Raw genomic sequence first — 19,978 nt, forward strand, 5'->3', positions numbered from 1 at the left:
TTTACAATTTATGTCTTCTTACGCGTCTTATTTAATTGTAAATAAAATAAAATAATATCCTCCCCTAACTTTGCAAATACACTATTTTTTTTCATAAATTATTTTTCCTTTTTCATGATCCAGATCAAGTATCTCTAAGTTAGTAATAGTAGCATTGCAACGACAAAACTAGAATGGTTCTTGTTTTATGTTCATACAATCAAGAGTAAATTTTATGAATGGTCAGCGAACTTTTTGCTTCATTACACAAAAGTTATTATTCTTTCTTTTATCACACAAAAATCATTTAACTTTGCTCCGAATATCACAAAAATTATTTTGGTCGGATTAGACAAAGTTCCCACCGAAAAAGTGACATGGCAGCCTTAATTAATGTATGTGCTTAATTAAATAGGATTAATATACTAAACCCATTATATCCACCTAAGTTATACCCGACCCACTATACACCATAAAATAAACCTGACCTACCCATTCTCCTTAAAATTGATTCTCTCTCTTCGTTACTTTCTCAGTTAGGGCTCAATGTATTGAAACAAAAAATATTCCTTGAAAAAGATGGAATCCTCTTCAAGATCGAGGAATAAATTAAGCACCTCTCTGAGCTCTTTATTCCCATTATCATCATATGTTGCTTCAAGGGACCACCACGAAGAAGAAACAACAAAAACAAGGGCGGAACATGAGGTACAAACAAACCCTTTTTATCTTTATTTATGTGTTATTCAAGGGACCACCATGAATATTATTTTGTTGTTCTTGTTTGTTTATGTGTAATTACAATATGCCCATCATCAGTTTTTCAGAGTTTTAGGGTTTGTGACACTCAATCTTAGGGTTTAAATCGGCCTTTTTAGTGGTTATTTGAAGGGTATTTCATGCATGAATATGGGTCTTTCTTGTTCTCTTTTCTATGTTGAAATAATTCCCAAAGACCCAAGTTAATATTTTGTTAATTCTGGTTTCTCATAATGATATTTTTTTTTACTTTTGTTGGTTCTAACTATGGTTATTTATTTAATTCATATGTAGAAATTTGAACATTTCTTGAGTGAAATTAATGAAAGGGAATTCTAGGATGACATAAATCAGTCTAGTAATGATTTTAATGATGATGACTATCACTTGTCTGAGTCTGATGATGATTTTAATGATACAATAGTTGAAACACATACTAGAAAGAAAAGGAGAAGACCTAAGAAAACAACAAGCAGGTTGCCATCATCCACTAGTATTCTAATACCTGAACTTAATGACAAATATGACTCTGATTTTGCCTCATCAAAAGAATTAAATGATGTCAAGTCTGATAGAGAAAATAAGGAGGAGGATGAGGTGACATATCAAGAGTATGAAGAATAAAATGATAAGTATAATCCAAGTTTGGAACTTGGAAAGAAATTTAGAAGTCTTGAGAAGTTTAAAGAAGTCCGTAGGAATTGGGGTATTTGTAAGCACGTGATTTTTGACCCTCCCCGAGAATTTTCATATTTTTAGCGTGAATATGTGAAATTGGGTCTAGTATAGCTATTTTAACTATTTTACTTTATTTCGTTGCAAAAAGAAAATTTCAAAAAATATATATATAAATTTTAGTTTATGTATTTCTCATAAACTTGAAAAATACAAAAATTGCACTTTATTTTTGTACTTTATATAATTTCGAAAATTACAAAAAAAATATAGTTCTATTAAGGTTTTATAGTCATTTTTAACTTTGAAAAATACAAAAATATTACCTCATATTTTATCTTAATATTTAAAAACGAAAATTACAAAAAAATAGTTTTATTAATATTTTGTAGCTATTTTAAACCTTGAAAAATATTTAAAAAGATATAGTTTTGTTTAAATACTAGTCTTATTTTTGGTAGTTATTTTGCTTACATAGGACTAGTTAAACAACGTGTTCCTATTTCTCGGGTCCGGGCAAAAGAATAATATTCGAGTTCAAACTACCCGGTTTTAGGCCTAATTTTCGGACCTAGCCCATAATAAACCGTGTCCAGGACACGTGGGGAACCCCACCACGCGTGGGGGACATATGCCTCGAACCCCACCACGCGTGGGCTCATTTTTCTGGGCAAAACCCATGCTAAATGCACGGATGAAAGACAAAGGCATGGGGACTTTTAAAAAATGGGAAAAAGGGGTATTGTTCCCTTTTCTTCTTCATAAAGAAGAAAGAAAGGAACAGAAGAGAGGAGGAACGGACAGGACTTTTGGGGGGGGGGATTTTTGAAAATTGAAGGGAACGACTACTGTTCATCGTCTTCTTCTTCAACAAGAAGAAGAAGAAGCCCTAGCGTGGAAAACCCAGGACGACCTCCCCCAGCGACCAAACAACCAGTCCGACCTCCACCCCGTCTCCTCCCAACTCCTACCAGCAGACCCCTCCACTATTCGAGCTTCTTCTTCCTAAAGAAGAAGAAGCAGAAAACCTAAAACCATCGTCCAAAACCACCGGTAAACCCCACCACGTACCAGCTCCGTCGAGTTGCTGCTCGCTGCATCGCCACCCCCCCACGACCAGCTTCCTCCATCGACACCATCACTGGCCCTCCTCCATCGTCAACCAACCATCGACGAAAGCCACCCCATCTTCTTCCTCCTTCTTGAAAACCAGAAAACCCGACTTCCCCCGCGTCAAAACACAGCCAAACAGACCCCCGTCTAGCTCCAGTCCGTCGACCCACCAGCTCCTCACCACAACCCAACACCACGACCAACAGTTTTCCCCCGTCGTCAAGTCCGCCATTTTCAGTCCGCCATTTTCAGTCCAAGGTCATCAACCTCCAAGCAGTCGTAACTGCGTTTCGCGAGCAGTTGTGGGTCGCTGCGCCCCCGCCTTGCCGAGTTTTCGTTTCGTTCGTCGAGGTCCAGTACGTCGAGGTTGTTGTCCGAGGTTTCGTCGCGGGTTCAACGCATCGGACGATAATATCAAGTAGGTCATCTCTGTCCATGTCCTTCATATTTGTTGTTTAGTAACATGAACATGTGTTCGTTGAGATACAATCCTAGTTCATGCGAATAGTATGCAAATGAGCGAGACATATTCACATGATGTTTGTAAGTTGCTATTCCTTGTTAATTAACTCCGTATGATATTGAAATTTGTTCGGGAATGTATTTCTTTTGTTCCGTCATGTTAAGTAGTTATTCGGCATTTTGTTTCTTCACGCTCAGATTGTTGTTATCTCAATGTTTGTCTTAATAGTTGTTTGAACATGTAGTAGCAGTGTTAAAATCATAGTAGTAATTTAATCCCGCGGAAAAATACTCGTTTCATCAAATAAGTCTAATCTACGATCCATGACCTCGCGAAATAGCAAAGAAATGTAGTCATTTTAGCCTTGTCATTTTAGCCTTGTCTTTTTTTAAAAAAAAAAAATAATATAAAAAAATATAAAAATAAATAATAAATAATAATAAAAAAAAAGACGAGCTTCGCTAAATAAAAATGTACAAATTGCGGAGCCCTCGCAAAAATATATGTATTAAATACTTAGATTCCGGGACGGGCCGTTTAGTAAATTTCACGGCCCTACCCCAAAATAATAATGCGCTAGTTGCTTTAGACGCGCCTTTAATAATGTTATCTCCCTAAACTCGGGTGCACATTTATGTGACCCAAATCCAAATCTCAACGGAGTCGAAATATGTCTCTAGTCACGGGCGCATTGATTGTGGCGTGGCCCGGGATACATTTCCATGACGTTGCAAATTCTTTAAAAAAATAAGAATGAGATGAGCCTCGCCGAATAAAAAATACAAACTGCGGGGCCCTCAGTAAATACTTGTTTAAAATTACTTAGCATTCAGGAGGGTCGATTAGCGAATTTCACGGCCTCCGCAAAATAATAACGCGATAGTCGCTTTAGGCGCGTCTTTAATAATTTAATTTTCCTAAACTCGGGTGTGCATTTCATGCGACCCAAATCCAAATCCTAAAACATCAAATAAAATATGTTTCGGATTGTGGGTGCATTTCATGTGACGCAGTCCAAAGACGTGTTTTAAGCGATGTTCACAATTCTTGATAAAATAACAATAATAATAAAAGCAGTCAAGAGTTTAAAACTTGCACATAGGTTTAACATGTACAAAATCAGATAAATAAGCCAAATATAACAGTTGAGTGACCGTGCTAGAACCACGGAACTCGGGAATGCCTAACACCTTCTCTCGGGTTAACAGAATTCCTTATCTAGATTTCTGGTACGCAGACTGTAATATAGAGTCATTATTTTCCTCGATTCGGGATTAAAATTGGTGACTTGGGACACCCTAAATCTCCCAAGTGGCGACTCTGAAATAATTAAACGAATCCCGTTTCGATTGTCCTTTAATTGGAAAAACTCCCCCTGCCCCCTCGGGCGCGGAAAAAGGAGGTGTGACAGCTCTGACGACTCTGCTGGGGATGATAAACCAGAACCACTGGTTCAGGGTTAAGAATTCGAGCTTAGTGTAATTGTTATTATTTGGCTTTATTTATTATCTGATTTTATTACATGTTTTGAGCCTAATGTGCTAAATGCTGCTTTTACTGCTTTGATATTGTTGGAACTGTACATATAAACTGTGCCGAAACCCTTCTCTTCTCTCTTGAGGAGCGCACGCTGGTCGTGGCTTCTTTCTGTTAGTGTCATATGCCCAAAATAGAACGAGGATTCGGAGGAGTTGCAAAATCAGATGGCCTTTTGGTTACCGGTACACAGCTCCCATCCTTGGCTCGAGTTGTCCGCTCGGGTAAGCCAGGTCTAGAACAAACACCTAGGTTTTAAAACTTAGTATAACAAAGCCTCATGCCGGATCCCTAGTAGGAACGTTTATTTGCATCATGTGCATTTGACTTAGGGGACTCAACACAGGGGTTGGGTCCGTCTAGGACAAGCAACCTGAAAATAATAGACCGTCTTCGGCATCCTATGTGCTACATGTTGTATTTAGTCAAGGGCGTATGGGTCATTTGGTCATTTCCAGCATGATGTTATTTTAATCAAAGCATGGGGAACATTTGTGGAATCCAAGAAGCCTTGGAATTCCCTATGTCCCCCACGCTTGCTTTTTGGGAAAACACATGGGGAACATTTGTGGAATCCAAGAAGTCTTGGAATTCCCATATGTCCCCCACGCTTCATATGTTGGGAAAAGCGCATGGGGAGCATTCGCGGAATCCAAGAAGTCTTGGAAATCATTATGTCTCCCATGCCACATTTTTGAAAGAAATAATAAATAAATAAATAAATAAAACAATTACAAATAAAACAAAGCATGAAAATTCAATAATATTTTGTATGTTTTCGTTATTTTCCACAGATTAAAAATAAATCGTGAAAAAGAGGAGAAAATAACAGCATAGAAGTCCGAGTAGAGTCGAAACTCTGCCGAAATTTTAAAAATGAAAAAATGTCTTGTTAGTTTGTTATATTAAAAGCAAAGGAAAAATAAAATAAAAAAATCACCATTGTTCTGTCTGTTTTTAAAAAATATTAAAGAAAATAGTTTGTTTTGCCATTAAATGAAAATGAAAAAGAGTTTGTTTTTTTAAAAAAAAAAATGTTTTATTTTATTTTATTTTGTTTGTCTATGAAAATGCCAGAAATAAAAATAAAAAGAGTTTTTATTTGTTCCAAAAATAAGTATATATATAATCCAAAAAAAAAAATCAAAAGAAAGTTCAAAATTCAAAAAAGATAAAATAGATAAATAAAAAATCTGAAAATATTTTGATTCTTCTTTAGAAAATTCAGAAAAAAAAACATTTTAGAAGCATTTCTTTTATTAAAGGTAAAATTCCAAAAAAAATATTTTCTTCTTCTTCTTTAGAATAAAAAAAAAAGTAAATGAAATTCAAAATATATCTTAGAAGTGTTTCTTTTAAAAAGAAAATCAATCAAAAATAAATACTTCCTTTCTTCTTTTAAAGTAGTTCTTTCAAATTCAAAAAAGGTTAGTTCATCTACTTATCCTTATTTGCCCGAACTACGCGGGTTTGATTCTCACCAGATGTGAGATACGTAGGCAACCCTCATCGGGTTCAACCCCCATTTTGCTAAAAAAGCCAAAAACAAACAAATAATGAAAAACATGTCGAATTTTAAAAGAGTCGTAAATAAGTCAGGTGATGTTGTTTTGCCATAAATAGCCGAATGTTCTCGAAAGGGACGCCGGAAGGCTGACTTTGCGTAAACAGCCACCGTCGGGTCATTTTTTAAGATTTGGTCCAGTTGACCCACACAGCCTTAAAAATCTTCGTCCCCGAGATGTTGAAAGGCCGTGCTTGCAATATTGAGTTTTCTAATTTGAAAAAATGATAAAAAAGAGTCATAAATAAGTCAGGTGATGCTGTTTTGTCATAAATAGCCGAATGTTCCCGAAAGGGACGCCGGAAGGCTGACTTTGCATAAATAGCCACCTTTGGGTCATGTTTAGGATTTTTGGTCTAGTCGACCCACACAGCCTTATAAATCTCCGTCCCCGAGGCGCTGAAGGTCGTGTTTACAACGCCAAGTCTTTTATTGTAATTTGAAAAGAAAAAAAAATCAAAGAGTCAGCGGTCATGTGAATACCGTCTTTTGTCATAATAAGCCGAGCCAGCTTCGGCCGCATCTTAAACCGTTCTTGCCGAAATAGCCTTAGAGTATCTTTCAGGTGTCTAAAGGTTATCTTCGTAAAAGAATGGACAAGTTTGTAAAGTGTCGAAATAATCCTCCCCGGCCTCAAAATTCATGTGAAATTTGGAAGGAACCACATTTGCAAAAAATAACCATTTGGTTGCAATTGTCGAACCGAGAAAGGGAGCTGGAATTTTGTTTTTGAGTCTACCAGTCTTTTGATTAGAACATGCGAGTTGTTTGATTTTCAAGTTTGCGGGTCATCTTTAAATCCTTGAAACCCAGTTTGTTTCAATATGAAAATTGTAAAAAAAAAAAGTTTATTATTGTTTATCTTTTATTGGTCCGAACTACGCAAGGTCTGATTCACGCGGGGACGTGATACGTAGGCAATCCACATAAGATTCGACCGCCATTAATAAAGAAAAAGAAAATACAAAATAGGATAAAATACAGGGGTTCCCAAAGTACTTTAAAGGGGCAAATAAGCAAGTCGGGATGACGCATGTTGTTCGAAGCAAAGCATGTTAGAAATGGTTAACTGCCTAGGAGCATTGCATCCTCAATGTGTTGTTATCAAATCTGTTAAACTCTAACGCTAACAAGTTTGTTGTTTTCCGACATCCAGACAGTTAGTTGTTAAAGAATTCTGGCAACACACCCTTACCAAACTAGATCCAAAGGACCGATAGCAACAAGCATGACTACTTCAGAGAATAGTACCGAGGAAGAAAGGCCGATGAGCCAGTTGTTAAAGGAAGCGATGAAAAAAATAGAAAGGATGGGATTAGAGATGAATGCAATGCAGCTAGCTCTAGCCAAGGCACAAAAGAGCCCTGAGCCACTGGGGCACATGCCGGAATACCCTCATTCCGGCCCTTCAACAAGCCTTCCGAATCCCCGTTATCATCAGGAAAGAAGCCCACATGATTCCCAAGCTCCACCACTCCATCAACCTCTCCCAACACCAAATGTTCCCACCTTTGTGGGACCCACATCAGCCACCTTGCAAAGAACGACCAGTGAGCCATTGTTTCAGGCTCACGATACGCAATACTATCCCCATGAGCCTACATTCCATGCCCCCGAGCCACAGGCTTACAATCCACACTTGGAAGTACCGGCAGAGATTGAAAAGCCGGTTAAAGCCCCTGAACAGGAAGAGGTATTGAGAAAGTTCAAAAGCCTGGAGCAGTCCTTCAGGAACCTGCACGGGTTGGGCAACCAAGTCAGCATAGCTTACAAAGATCTATGCCCTTTCCCGGATGTCCAACTCTCAGCTGGGTTCAAAATGCCTAAGTTTGATTTGTACGAAGGGCACGGTGATCCCATGGCACATTTGCGGGGATTTTGTAGCAGAATGAGAGGGGCAGGTGGCAAAGATGAGCTGCTGATAGCTTATTTCGGCCAAAGTCTGAGTGGATCGGCGCTAGAATGGTATACCAGGCAGGATTCCAGCAGATGGTACACTTGGGATGATCTGGCGCAGGCTTTCGCAAGTCATTTTCAATACAATCTCGAGATAGTCCCTGACCGTCTCACATTGCTGAGGACCGGAAAGAAGCCTGGGGAAAGTTTTCGTGAGTTTGGTTTCCGCTGGAGAGAACAAGCGGCCAGAGTTGATCCTCCTATGAAAGAGGGAGAAATGGTGGACTACTTCTTGCAAACACTGGATCCAACTTACTTTGGTCACTTGGTGACAACGGTTGGGAAATCCTTCAATGAAGTGGTAAAGATAGGGGTCATGATAGAGGAGGGCCTAAGGTCTGACAAAATCCTAAATTACTCAGCTCTCAAGGCAACGACCCAAGCTATTCAGAGCGGCGCAGGAGGTGTGCTCGAGGTCGCATCAGTCGAAGCAGGTACTGGGTCCAAATTCAGAGGTCTTTCCCCTCACTACCAGCCCAGGCCCCACACTCCATACAACCTTCCACAACCCTACTATACACCATCAGAGCCACTCTTTTCAGACCATCATGCCCAAGCCTGCCCCCGAGCTCCATATAGTCCGCCTCACTATTATCCTCCGAACAAGGTCCGGTCGCAGGGTCAACCATCAGGTCACCCCCGCTGGCGAGAGCCAGCACCACGTAATGCATTCTTGCCTTCACAACGTTTTCAAGCACCCAACGACCCTAGAAAACAGGGGCATGGGGGAAAACAAAGGCAAGGAAACAATTTCACGCCAATTGGGGAGTCCTACGCAAGTTTATTTGAAAAGCTAAAGCTTTCAGGACTGATTGAGCCGCTCCTTGGCTATACTCCAGATCCATATGCAAAAGGGTTCAATCCTGCTGTACGATGCATGTACCACTCTAATGTCCAAGGACATAGCATTGAAGATTGTCGTTCTTTGAAAAAGGAAATCGAAAGAATGATTCAGGAAGGGGCAATTGTGATCGACGACAGTGACAGGGAGAAGGCGAATCATCTTGAGAACTTGTTGATTGATGTTGATAATACTGAAGTTGGGGATGGTCTTGGCAATGTTGATATAGAGCTCAATGGCTAAAATGTCATGCTTTGCAGCTGGAAGGTACTCCATTTTGGGTCAGCCGGAGATGCCGTGCTTGGATAGTTGGAAAGACACTCCATTTTGGGTCAACCGGAGAGGATCTTTGATGGTCTATTTTGTTGTCATTTCCGTTGTTCGGATTATTAGGATTGTAATTCGGATTTGTTTTGTGTCAATGTCTTTCCGCTTATCTTTCCGTTTTGTCATAGCGGTTTTGTTTAAGTTTTGTCCAAGTTGTTTAGGATTTTATTCCGGTTTGCTTTGTTTTTAAAACCATTTGTTCAGTCCAATGCAAAAATTCAGTCTTTGATTATTCCCAGTCATCTTTCTGTTTAGTCATTATGTCATTTTTTTTTCTTCAATGTCGATTCTAGGGACATGACATGCGCACACACTTTGGGCCTAGTCTTTAAAGTTAATCATAAAACCCTGGAAAGGCGATCCGACCATTTAAACAAAATAAGGACGGTTTGAGATTATTCAGAGCCCGAGTCATGTGGAACTGGGGCAAGTTAGGCACAAAGAAAATCGTTAAAAGCAAGGTTCGCCAAATTGGCATGAGGGTCGGTCATGATAATGATAGTGTCGCCCAACGGTGCTTAGAAATGACAAAGGAAAAATAAAATGTTTAACATAATTGTCAAGTCCAGCACCATCAGAAGAGACTACAAATTTAAAGTGTGGTGTTTGCACTTGGCATGTTTTGAAGACTGGAATGACGAAGGCATTTTGTTCTGCTACCCAAACACTTTATCCTTCGTTACCCCTTTTGAGCCTTATTTATTTTCTTTCATACCCCTCGTTCGGAGTTAGTAGCAACGAATAAAATACGCAAGCATGGCGGGTAAGAGAAAAGAAAGAAAAGAAAACAACAAAATAGGAAAAGAAGAATGAAAGAAAAAGAAAAAGAAAAAAAAACGACAAAAGAAAATGAGAAAAGAAAAAGAGAAAAGACAAATGATAACAAAAAGCAAAAAAGGGAAAGTCAAATGAAAAAGAGGAATTGGGAACTACGTTTGACCTGATTCCTCAAAGAGGATACGTAGGCGCTTCACGGCTCGGTCATAGTTTTGAAAAAAAAAATGAATGAAAAAAATCAATTAAGATATCCCCAAGCAAGAAACTGGGGCAGATGTTGCGTTTGATGTAAATAAATCTAATTCCGAAGGTTGTAATTAATAACCCAAATTAATGTATTTTTGAGCCTTTTATACCATTTCTTTCTAACCTATCCAAAACCCACATTACGGTCCAAAGAAAGACCTTCCGATCAGTCTTCAAAAGATTCCAAGTCAGACAAATGAAGAGTCTTACCGGCGAACATAACATTCTGTTCCACATCAGAAAGGACTCTAATCTCCAACAGAAAGAGTCGTACCGGCAACACTCCAAATCCCCCCAGCTGGAGAGAGATATAAAACGAGAGAGTCTTATTGGTGAAAACCTTCACAGGCACCATAAGGCGATGAAAGCTGAGAGAAGAACCCAAAAATGAGAGAGACTTGATAGTGAAAACCCTCCGGCCATTACAAGTCGAATAAGATTGAGAATCAGATGGGGAATTGCCAATTGAAGATCTTGAAAGATGATTGACGGTAGAGGATAGGCCACATACGCATGTCATGGCCATTAGAGTCGGTATCTGCATTTGATAGGGTTTTTATTTATAGTTTCTTTAGTCAAAGAGTCATTTTTTTTCCTTTGTCTTTTTATTCTGTTCCATATAAGTCAATATACTCTCATAGAAAATACCCAATAGAGTCTGTCTGGTCAGAACAAGTACGAAATGACTTCAAATAGGCCATCAACTTTCCAAGATGAGATCTGACTAGTACATCCAAGTGGTATATCAGCAGGGAACAAACGCGAAGCCATCCCCAACAAGTTGTGGAGCACAGAGAAAGGAAGGAGAAAGGGAAAGCCATCCCAATAGGAGTATCATAGCCAACCACCATGTTTTAAACTAACAAATTTTGTTTGATTTGAAACAGGTAAAGGAAATGGCATTGATGCAGAAACGCATGCCACAAGGGATATTATCAAACTGGGGCAGAAAATTTTCCTTTCATTTAGAAAATTTTCTGGAAGTCAGGTACCCTCAGCTGATAACATTTTACCCCCAACAGGTAAGTAAATCAAGGGAGGTATTCTTTGAAGGGAGAAGCTATGCAAAAACAAAACAAAAATAAAAAAGGAATAAAAAAAAAGAATAATAATAAAAATGGGGAAGGTAGAAAAGGAAAATTCATCCCAATCCCCAGCAAGTATTCAAGGTAAGACATTTTCAAGTCTTAAAGATATTTTGGGTTCATCCGCCCTCAAATAGGATATGTCGGGTTCATCCGCCCTCAAATAGGATATGTCGGGTTCATCCGCCCTCAAATAGGATCTGTTGGGTTCATCCGCCCTCGAATAGGATATGTCGGGTTAATCCGCCCTCAAATAGGATATGTTGGGTTCATCCGCCCTCAAATAGGATATGTCGGGTTCATCCGCCCTCAAATAGGATATGTCGGGTTCATCCTCCCTCAAATAGGATATGTTGGGTTCATCCGCCCTCAAATAGGATATGTTGGGTTCATCCGCCCTCAAATAGGATATGTCGGGTTTTTCCGCCCTCAAATAGGATATGTCGGGTTTTTCCGCCCTCGAATAGGATATTTTGGGTTCATCCGCCCTCGAATAGGATATGTTGGGTTCATCCGCCCTCAAATAGGATATGTCGGGTTCGTCCGCCCTCAAATAGGATCTTATTTTCAAAGTTATTGTTAAAGACAGGCGCCCACCTGAATAACGAGAGGAATACATTTCTGTCTTTTCATTTTTTGTTCTGGGTCACCCACCAGTATAATGCGGGAATACATTTCTGTCTTTTCATTTCTGTTCTAGGTCACCCACCAGTATAATACGGGCATATCATTTTTCATATCTTTACAACCAGGCGCCCACCTGAATAACGAGAGGAATACATTTTGTCTTTTCATTTCTGTTCTAGGTCACCCACCAGTATAATGCGGGAATACATTTTAAGTTCTAGGTCGCCCACCAGTAAAATGCGGGAATACATTTAAGTTCTAGGTCGCCCACCAGTATAATGCGGGAATACTTTTAAGTTCTAGGTCGCCCACCAGTAAAATGCGGGAATACATTTTAAGTTCTAGGTCGCCCACCAGTATAATGCGGGAATACATTTTAAGTTCTAGGTCGCCCACCAGTATAATGCGGGCATATCATTTTTCATATCTTTACAACCAGGCGCCCACCTGTATAACGAGAGGAATACATTTTGTTGAAACCAGGCGCCCACCTGTATAATGAGAGGAATACATTCAGTCTTTACTTTTAAGTGTTGAAACCAGGCGCCCACCTGTATAATGAGAGGAATACATTCAGTCTTTACTTTTAAGTGTTGAAGCCAGGCGCCCACCTGTATAATGAGAGGCATAAATTCAGTCTTTTTATTTTCAAGTGTTGAAATTGGGAGCCCGCCCAGATAACAGAGGCATAAATTCAGTCTTTTTATTTTCAAGTGTTGAAGTTGGGAGCCCGCCCAGATAACAGAGGCATAAATTCAGTCTTTACTTTTCAAGTGTTGAAATTGGGAGCCCGCCCAGATAATAGAGGCATACATTCAGTCTTTACTTTCAAGTGTTGAAATTGGGAGCCCGCCCAGATAACAGAGGCATACATTCAGTTTTTTTACTTTTAAGTGTTGAAGTTGGGAGCCCGCCCATAATAACAGAGGAATACATTCAGTCTTTACTTTTAAGTGTTGAAATTGGGAGCCCGCCCAGATAACAGAGGCATACATTCCACGTCTTTACCCATAGGAGATGCATTTCCTCCTAAGTTTTAGATTTACCCATAGGAGATGCATTTCCTCCTAAGTTCAGTTTTACTATAGGAGACGCACTTCCTAAATTCAGTTCTACCAATAGGAGACGCACTTCCTAAATCCATTGTACCAGTAAGAGACGCACTTCCTAAAAAATATTTCACCAATAGGAGATGCACTTCCTAAGCAAGTTTTTACCAGTAGGAGACGCACTTCCTAAGAATAGTTCACCAATAGGAGACGCACTTCCTAAGCAAGTTTCATCAATAGGAGACGCACTTCCTAAGCAAGTTTCACCAGTAGGAGACGCACTTCCTAAGCAAGTTTTATCAGTAGGAGACGCACTTCCTAAGATAAGTTTCACCGTAGGAGACGCACTTCCTAAGCAAGTTTCACCAGTAGGAGACGCACTTCCTAAGCAAGTTTTATCATTAGGAGACGCACTTCCTAAGATCAGTTTCACCATAGGAGACGCACTTCCTAAGTTTCAGTTTCACCAATAGGAGACGCACTTCCTAAGCAAGTTTCACCATAGGAGACGCACTTCCTAAAGTTCAGTTTCACCATAGGAGACGCACTTCCTAAGTTCAGTTTCACCATAGGAGACGCACTTCCTAAGTTCATTTCACCCATAGGAGACGCACTTCCTAAGTTTAGTTCTACCAATAGGAGACGCACTTCCTAAGTTCAGTTTTACCATTAGGAGACGCACTTCCTAAGAATAGGTTCACCAATAGGAGACGCACTTCCTAAGCAAGTTTCACCAATAGGAGACGCACTTCCTAAGCAAGTTTCACCAATAGGAGACGCACTTCCTAAGTTAATTCCACCGATAGGAGACGCACTTCCTAAGATAAGTTTCACCAATAGGAGACGCACTTCCTAAGTTAATTTCACCGATAGGAGACGCACTTCCTAAGTTTATTTCACCAATAGGAGACGCACTTCCTAAGTTTCAGTTTCACCAATAGGAGACGCACTTCCTAAGTTTCAGTTTCACCAATAGGAGACGCACTTCCTAAGCAAGTTTCACCAATAGGAGACGCACTTCCTAAGCAAGTTTCACCAATAGGAGACGCACTTCCTAAGTTTATTTCACCAATAGGAGACGCACTTTCTAGGTTCAGTTTCACCAATAGGAGACGCACTTCCTAAGCAAGTTTTACCCAGTAGGAGACGCACTTCCTAACATCATTTTCCACATATAAGAAAATCGTGAAAAGATGGGGAAATGGCAGTGTAGAGATATAACTACTCATTTTTAGAAAGAAAAAAGGAGACACAATTCCTAGTCCAGTTTTTGAAGTTTACCCGTAGGAGACGCACTTCCTAATCGAGATTTTATTCATAGGAGACGCACTTCCTAGTTCTAGTCACTGAAGTTTTCACCCTTAGGAGACGCACTTCCTAGTTTAGCTCATTCCGATTCAACCATAGAAGACACACTTTCTAGTTTGAGTCATTGAGGTTTTTATTTTAGCAGACACATTTGCTAGCAAGAGTTTTGGCTTTACTCATAGGAGATGCACATCCTAGCCTAGTCTTTAGTTTACTCTCATCATTGCATCAGTAGTGTAAGTGAGTTACGATTTTGCTAACGACTCACAAACCTTCCCAGTACAAACTGGGTTAGGAAATTTTGTTTGTTTTGTTTGTTTTGATTGTCAGGGACCCGCCTGTAGAACGGAGGTTGTTGCGTGTCGAAGATAGAAGAAGTCAGAAGTCCGCCTGTAGAACGGAGAAGCATGTTTCAAGATCAAGCAGTGACCCACTGGAAAGCAGAAGGTTACAACAAAAATCCCCAGCACTCAATCCAAGATAGAAGCAACAAGAAGCTCCCCCCAAGAATGCAAGTCAACAGTCTGGGATGATCAACAAAAGCTGGTCACCAAAAAACAAAAAAAAAAAACAAAAAAAAACAAGAAGAAAAAAAAAAGAAAAAAAATGATGAATGAATCCGAAGCACGGAAGTGGAGAACGGATGTGATCTGCTCAAGAACTAGCGCCTACAACTAGCTAAGTATCAAGGTTCAGATCCAAAGTCTGTATGAAACACCATTCAAGACTCAAGACCAAGTTTCAGAAGACTTAGGAGATAGGAATCCTTGTAACTAGTAGCTGATAGGCTTAGTTAGTCTTTTTCAGTTTTCATTTTTGTTGTAATGACAGGACCGCGGACCGCAACCTCAACAGAACGGCACCTCGATCGGCTCTTCACCTCGGTACACTTCACTATCTCTCTCATCCCGAACTACACGTGGCCTGATTCCTGTATAACCAAGGATATGTAGGCAGCTCAGATACCAGGGCTCGGTCACATTCCCTCCCTTTCCTTAAGTGTAGTCCGTCCAAGTAATGGTCGGGTCAAAAACACGTCTAGTCGTTCTTTGTCAGGAAAACTCTTCGTGTTTCCCGTCAAAGAGGGGCAGCTGTAAGCACGTGATTTTTGACCCTCCCCGAGAATTTTCACATTTTTAGCGTGAATATGTGAAATTGGGTCTAGTATAGCTATTTTAACTATTTTACTTTATTTCGTTGCAAAAAGAAAATTTCAAAAAATATATATATAAATTTTAGTTTATGTATTTCTCATAAACTTGAAAAATACAAAAATTGCACTTTATTTTTGTACTTTATATAATTTCGAAAATTACAAAAAAAATATAGTTCTATTAAGGTTTTATAGTCATTTTTAACTTTGAAAAATACAAAAATATTACCTCATATTTTATCTTAATATTTAAAAACGAAAATTACAAAAAAATAGTTTTATTAATATTTTGTAGCTATTTTAAACCTTGAAAAATATTTAAAAAGATATAGTTTTGTTTAAATACTAGTCTTATTTTTGGTAGTTATTTTGCTTACATAGGACTAGTTAAACAACGTGTTCCTATTTCTCGGGTTCGGGCAAAAGAATAATATTCGAGTTCAAACTACCCGGTTTTAGGCCTAATTTTCGGATCTAGCCCATAATAAACCGTGTCCAGGACACGTGGGGAACCCCACCACGCGTGGGGGACATATGCCTCGAACCCCACCACGCGTGGGCTCATTTTTCTGGGCAAAACCCATGCTAAATGCACGGATGAAAGACAAAGGCACGGGGACTTTTAAAAAATTGGCAAAAGGGTACTGTTCCTCTTTCTTCTTCATAAAGAAGAAAGAAAGGAAACTTGCAGAGAGGAGGAACGGACAGGACTTTTGGGGGGGGATTTTTGAAAATTGAAGGGAACGACTACTGTTCATCGTCTTCTTCTTCAACAAGAAGAAGAAGAAGCCCTAGCGTGGAAAACCCAGGACGACCTCCCCCAGCGACCAAACAACCAGTCCGACCTCCACCCCGTCTCCTCCCAACTCCTACCAGCAGACCCCTCCACTATTCGAGCTTCTTCTTCCTAAAGAAGAAGAAGCAAAAAACCTAAAACCATCGTCCAAAACCACCGGTAAACCCCACCACGTACCAGCTCCGTCGAGTTGCTGCTCGCTGCATCGCCACCCCCCCACGACCAGCTTCCTCCATCGACACCATCACTGGCCCTCCTCCATCGTCAACCAACCATCGACGAAAGCCACCCCATCTTCTTCCTCCTTCTTGAAAACCAGAAAACCCGACTTCCCCCGCGTCAAAACACAGCCAAACAGACCCCCGTCTAGCTCCAGTCCGTCGACCCACCAGCTCCTCACCACAACCCAACACCACGACCAACAGTTTTCCCCCGTCGTCAAGTCCGCCATTTTCAGTCTGCCATTTTCAGTCCAAGGTCATCAACCTCCAAGCAGTCGTAACTGCGTTTTGCGAGCAGTTGTGGGTCGCTGCGCCCCCGCCTTGCCGAGTTTTCGTTTCGTTCGTCGAGGTCCAGTACGTCGAGGTTGTTGTCCGAGGTTTCGTCGCGGGTTCAACGCATCAGACGATAATATCAAGTAGGTCATCTCTGTCCATGTCCTTCATATTTGTTGTTTAGTAACATGAACATGTGTTCGTTGAGATACAATCCTAGTTCATGCGAATAGTATGCAAATGAGCGAGACATATTCACATGATGTTTGTAAGTTGCTATTCCTTGTTAATTAACTCCGTATGATATTGAAATTTGTTCGGGAATGTATTTCTTTTGTTCCGTCATGTTAAGTAGTTATTCGGCATTTTGTTTCTTCACGCTCAGATTGTTGTTATCTCAATGTTTGTCTTAATAGTTGTTTGAACATGTAGTAGCAGTGTTAAAATCATAGTAGTAATTTAATCCCGCGGAAAAATACTCGTTTCATCAAATAAGTCTAATCTACGATCCATGACCTCGCGAAATAGCAAAGAAATGTAGTCATTTTAGCCTTGTCTTTTTTTTTAAAAAAATAATAATAATAATAATATATATATATATATAAAAAAAATATAAAAATAAATAATAAATAATAAAAAAAATAAATAAAAAAGACGAGCTTCGCTAAATAAAAATGTACAAATTGCGGAGCCCTCGCAAAAATATATGTATTAAATACTTAGATTCCGGGACGGGCCGTTTAGTAAATTTCACGGCCCTACCCCAAAATAATAATGCGCTAGTTGCTTTAGACGCGCCTTTAATAATGTTATCTCCCTAAACTCGGGTGCACATTTATGTGACCCAAATCCAAATCTCAACGGAGTCGAAATATGTCTCTAGTCACGGGCGCATTGATTGTGGCGTGGCCCGGGATGCATTTCCATGACGTTGCAAATTCTTTAAAAAAATAAGAATGAGATGAGTCTCGCCGAATAAAAAATACAAACTGCGGGGCCCTCAGTAAATACTTGTTTAAAATTACTTAGCATTCAGGAGGGTCGATTAGCGAATTTCACGGCCTCCGCAAAATAATAACGCGATAGTCGCTTTAGGCGCGTCTTTAATAATTTAATTTTCCTAAACTCGGGTGTGCATTTCATGCGACCCAAATCCAAATCCTAAAACATCAAATAAAATATGTTTCGGATTGTGGGTGCATTTCATGTGACGCAGTCCAAAGACGTGTTTTAAGCGATGTTCACAATTCTTGATAAAATAACAATAATAATAAAAGCAGTCAAGAGTTTAAAACTTGCACATAGGTTTAACATGTACAAAATCAGATAAATAAGCCAAATATAACAGTTGAGCGACCGTGCTAGAACCACGGAACTCGGGAATGCCTAACACCTTCTCTCGGGTTAACAGAATTCCTTATCTAGATTTCTGGTACGCAGACTGTAATATAGAGTCATTATTTTCCTCGATTCGGAATTAAAATTGGTGACTTGGGACACCCTAAATCTCCCAAGTGGCGACTCTGAAATAATTAAACGAATCCCATTTCGATTGTCCTTTAATTGGAAAAACTCCCCCTGCCCCCTCGGGCGCTGAAAAAGGAGGTGTGACAGTATTAAGAATAGGCGCCAACTTTATTTTCCTACAAATGACCAGACGGGGGTGATATGTGCTTGTAAATTAAATGGCTATTCATTTAGGGTGTATGCTAGTGTTGTGAGTAATGTGAATCCAACAGCTCAAATAAATCTATTGATATGGCACATACTGGTGGGTATGTGTTTCAGAATTTTCATATGGATGCTCAATAGATTGCTAAGAGGTATTTTAGTACTTTTAGGTCTGACCCTGATGGAGTTTGAATGACATCATAAAGAGGGTAACTGATGATTATAGTTATACCATAAGTAAGACTAAGGTTTGGAGGGCTAAACGGTTAGCTTTGAAATGGATATATGGAGAAGAGGGTGCTCAATATGCAAGGCTCTTATCTTATAGATCGGAGCTATTAAAATCTAATCCTTGCTCAATTATCACTATTTGTAGAGATGAAGGGAGATTTTTGGGATTCTATGTATATCTTAGTGTACTTAAAGTTGCTTTTAAATCAGGTTGTAGGCCACTAATTAGTTTAGATGGCTGCTAGCTGAAAGGAAATTATGGTGGAAACTTGTTGAGTGTTGTTGCTAAAGACCCGAATGACTGCATATTCCAATAACTTATGTAGTCTTAGCTGAAAATGAAAGTAGGAAAGCTTGGAGTTGGTTTCTTGCTAATCTTGGCTAGGATTTGCAGATCAATAACAACCATCACATTGCTTTTATGTCAGATAGACAAAAAGTCAGTCTTTGATTACTTGTTTTTCCCAATGTTTATATAATTTTATTAATTTTTTGGTACATGTGCATAACAAATTGTTATTATTATTTTTTATATGGTTTGATAGCAGCAGTTAGAGACTTATTCCGTAATGCTGAGCATAGAAATTGTGTGAGGCATATGAACCAAAATTTCAAGACAAAACACAAAGGAAAAGCATTAAAGGACATGGTTTGGAATGCTGCTTGGGAAAGCAATAATCTGATATTCAGAAAATGCATGGAGGAGTTAGAAAATGAGGACAAGGCTGCTAGAGAATGGTTCAATCATCCAGAAAGACCCTTCAATACATGGACTAGATCAATGTTCAGGACTCATACAAAATATGATATGCTATTAAATAAGTTATGTGAGAGTTTTAACAGGTAATAATTGTTAAATGTTTTCTTATGAGTTCTGCCTTTTAATTTTTAATGAGATATTTATTCTAACAAATATAACTTTTTAGATATATTCTTGATGCCAGAGATAATCCCATAATCACTATGTTGGAGATGATAAAAAATCAGTTGATGAGGAGATTATGTAAAAAAGAGTGGATTGATAGATACCAAGGGGCAATATGCCCTAAGATTGTCAAAAAAAATGAACAAAATCAGAAATGAATGTGCACCTTTTAAACCAGATTTTTCAGGTGGTCCGAAGGTTCTAGTTGAAGGTCCTGGAGGGCCCTCCATAGTTGATTTGGTTGCCGGGACATGTACATGTAAGAGAAGGGATTTGACGGTTTACTATGTCCGCATGGTTTTGTGAGTATCCTAGGAAACAATGAGAGGGTAGAGGATTTTGTAGTGGCCTATTATCATGTTGCGACCTTTAAGAATGTATATTCCCACTTTATCAACACCAC

General features: G+C 39.4%; 1 long non-coding RNA gene across 1 annotated transcript; it reads left to right on the plus strand.

Moving 5' to 3' along the window:
• The first annotated feature begins 479 nt into the window (after positions 1-479).
• LOC142164680 (uncharacterized) lies at positions 480-19,743 on the plus strand. Its single transcript, XR_012695562.1, has 3 exons — positions 480-687; positions 19,199-19,493; positions 19,577-19,743. It is a non-coding gene; the product is annotated as an uncharacterized LOC142164680 (long non-coding RNA).
• Positions 19,744-19,978: the final 235 nt, after the last annotated feature.

The sequence above is a fragment of the Nicotiana tabacum genome, chromosome 10, assembly GCF_000715075.1.
Source record: "Nicotiana tabacum cultivar K326 chromosome 10, ASM71507v2, whole genome shotgun sequence".
In the NCBI taxonomy this organism is placed as follows: domain Eukaryota; kingdom Viridiplantae; phylum Streptophyta; class Magnoliopsida; order Solanales; family Solanaceae; genus Nicotiana; species Nicotiana tabacum.